The sequence below is a fragment of the Danio rerio genome, chromosome 17, assembly GCF_052040795.2.
Source record: "Danio rerio strain M-AB ecotype USA chromosome 17, GRCz13ab, whole genome shotgun sequence".
Classification (NCBI taxonomy): Eukaryota; Metazoa; Chordata; class Actinopteri; order Cypriniformes; family Danionidae; genus Danio; species Danio rerio.
This window is the reverse complement of record NC_141037.1, coordinates 49,709,690-49,712,751: the sequence shown is the minus strand read 5'-3', so window position 1 is coordinate 49,712,751 and position 3,062 is coordinate 49,709,690. Positions and strand designations below refer to the sequence as shown.

The 3,062-nt window shown below is 33.8% G+C and overlaps 1 long non-coding RNA gene across 1 annotated transcript; it reads right to left on the bottom strand.

The window, feature by feature from the left end:
- Positions 1–306: 306 nt before the first annotated feature.
- On the bottom strand, positions 307–2,821 carry LOC147833181 (uncharacterized). Its single transcript, XR_015513811.1, has 2 exons — positions 819–2,821; positions 307–766 (listed from the first exon to the last, which is right to left on the bottom strand). It is a non-coding gene; the product is annotated as an uncharacterized LOC147833181 (long non-coding RNA).
- Positions 2,822–3,062: the final 241 nt, after the last annotated feature.

Below are 3,062 nucleotides of genomic sequence, written 5' to 3'. Positions count from 1 at the left end.
AATATTCTTAGTCACGTTTGAAAAAGCAGGGTAAAAAGTAATCTAAATGTAATCTAAAAGCAGTCAGACATAAGACTAAATGAGTAACATTATGTTTTTTCATGTATTGCAATCAGCAACAGACTATATTTTATAAATAATCTAGCAGTGTGTGTCCGTACATCTCTAAATATGACTCTAGATTCTGCTACAATGCAAGTTTTACTACTTAAAAATGATTAGCATATCCAATGCTGCCAATACTGGTAAGAATTACGAATTTGTCAAGACACACACAGTGATGAAATAAAGACACCCTTTGACAGCTTTAAATTGTTGAAAATTTACTTTTATACCCTTAAGAGCTGTGATTCACCGTATCATAAGCGCCGGTTCACCACATGGCACCTCAAGCCACAAATTGTAAACTGGAGAACAAAACAATTGTACACATCAACAGCTCGAGAACACAAACAGAACAAAAGAAAATCCTTAAAGGTATCTTAAAAGAGCAGGTTATCAGGTACATAATGAAAACATTGACGTGAGAGTTTTGCATTTTTGTGCGTGTGTGTATGTGTTTGCCTGTGTTTATAGACACTGACGATATACCAATGATTGAGCGTGGAGTAGATGCGATTGGGATTAAATGGCATGATCAGAAACAGTTTTGTACAGGAACGCAGACACTAAAGTTTGGTTGAATATGTTTAGCATGCTAGCAATGACTAGCATGCTTTAACATATAAACTGCTAAATATTAATAGTAAATTACATTAAAAAAAGACTATTAGATGACAACTTTTTCATAACAAATGTTTACAATGGGTGTTTATTACACTGTAAAAGTAATTACTTTTTTAAAAAAGTGAGTAAACCCATTCTCGTAACTATAGGGATTTAATGATTAACCCGATTTATGATTTGATACAATACAAATCTCACTATTCACGATTTAGTCACAATTTTCATTTATTTATTTGAAACAAGTTCGAGGTGAAGATTGAAGATCCCTTTAATTTTTTTCTTAAATGCTGCACATTTTTGTAACAGAACAGTTTTCTTTTTCAGTTTAAAAAAACATCCTCACACTTTCGCTATGAGAACACTGATGCATCTTCTGATGTGATCTCTTTGTAGCACTCGTCAGAGCAAGCGGAGCTGCAAATCATCAGGTGCACATGGTTTGACTGATTAATATTTATTTATTTTTTGCAAATAGACGTCTGTGACAGCATTTTTTCACTGTGCTGATGATCTATTTGCATCCTATTCGCTGTTTTGTTAAAGTAAACGTCTTCCTGCAGTATTTGTACAGTTTGTTTTGTCACAGCTGCCATTTAACTCAGCCGCTCCACCTCCTGTAAAGCGAGTTTCCGCCCGTAAAAACACAGCGCGCCCTCTGTTTAAAACATGTATCGCCATTCGTTCAACATTTCTAGCGGTTTGAATCGTCACACACAGTTGAAGTCAGAATTATTCGCCCCCCCCTTTGACTTTTTTTTTTTCCTTTTTTAAATATTTCCTAAAAGATGTTTAACAGAGCAGGGGAATGTCTCATAATATTTTCTTTTATGGAGAAAGTCTTATTTATTTTTTTTCGGCTAGAATAAAAGTAGTTTTGAATTTTTTTAAAACCCATTTTAGGGTCAAAATTATTAGCTCCTTTAAGCTATATATTTTTTTCCGATAGTCTACAGAACAAACCATCGTTATAGAATACCTTGCCTAATTACCCTAACCTGCCTAGTTAACTTAATTAACCTAGTTATGTCTTTTAATGTCACTTTAAGCTGTATAGAAGTGTCTAGAAAAAACATCTAGTCAAATATTATTTACTGCTATCATGGCAAAGATAAAATAAATCAGTTATAAGAGATGAGTTATAAAAACTGTTATGTTTAGAAATGTGTTGAAAACATCTTCTCTCCGTTAAACAGAAATTAGGGGCAAAATATAATGGTTAATAATTCAGGGGGCTAATAATTCTGACTTCAACTGTATTTTAATCAATTTTCAACTGGCTCACTGTGAATCGTTACATCCCTACTTAACTTTTTTTTTTTTGGAATTATGCACATTTACATTAATTACTTTAAAAGCAACAAGTTTACTCACAGTGTATAGAGATATTAAGAATGTAAAAGATTTTAGCATTGTTGTACATATAGTGATTGCGACACATTGCAGAAATCAAAACCAACAACTAGCTTGGTGTATCTAGAATTATTTACATACTTGCAAAGAGTATGTTTCAGGGCAATCGGTTTAAAACGCAGGACTCAATCACCTCCTGACTGATTTTTTTTTTTTTTTGAGGGGTGAAATGCGATTTAGGATTTAGCTCCTTTGTCTTATCTGTCTCTGTTGTCCATGCAGCATATTGCAGGTCATGCTGGATTGTCAGACATAGCAAATTTTTTTTTATTTTCTTCTTAAGATGTTTCTTCAAGGCACAGCAAGAGATCACGGAACAAATCACAACTCATTTACATTCAGTCTGGCAAGAAAAACCCTCCACCCACCCCATTCCCTTCCAGTCTTAGCAGCAAAGAGCACGAGAATACAAAATTTACTAAGAGAATTAAAGTGTTACAGAAGCCGGAGCAGCACTTTATGGATCTAACAAAAAAGAGCTGCAGGCTGGATTGAGCATGTCAAAGAGTTTGAATATCATGAAGAATATGTGTAGAAGCATCAACCAATGTGTCGTTTTCAGTTCGTTGTAACACTTTCTGCAAATCCTTTTATACAAGCATATTTTGTGGATTTGATTTTGCTTAGAGGAATGGTCTTATGCAACAAAATTTAAGCGAAGTCGACAATGTTAACTTCAACTCACCCTTCAGTTTGTAAAGGCAGACACAATAATGAACTTACAATACGTGTTTGGAGTAAGGCATTTGACCACACATATACTAGAATATGTTCTTTCTAATGTGTAGTCACTAGTACACTGTAAAAAGAATGTGTAATTGAATGGTTTATTTTCGGCAGCTGGGGTGCCGAAAAAAAAAACAGAATAACAGCCGTTAAATTACAGAAATTTACTTACATTAAAATTTCTGGTAAATTTCTGTAAT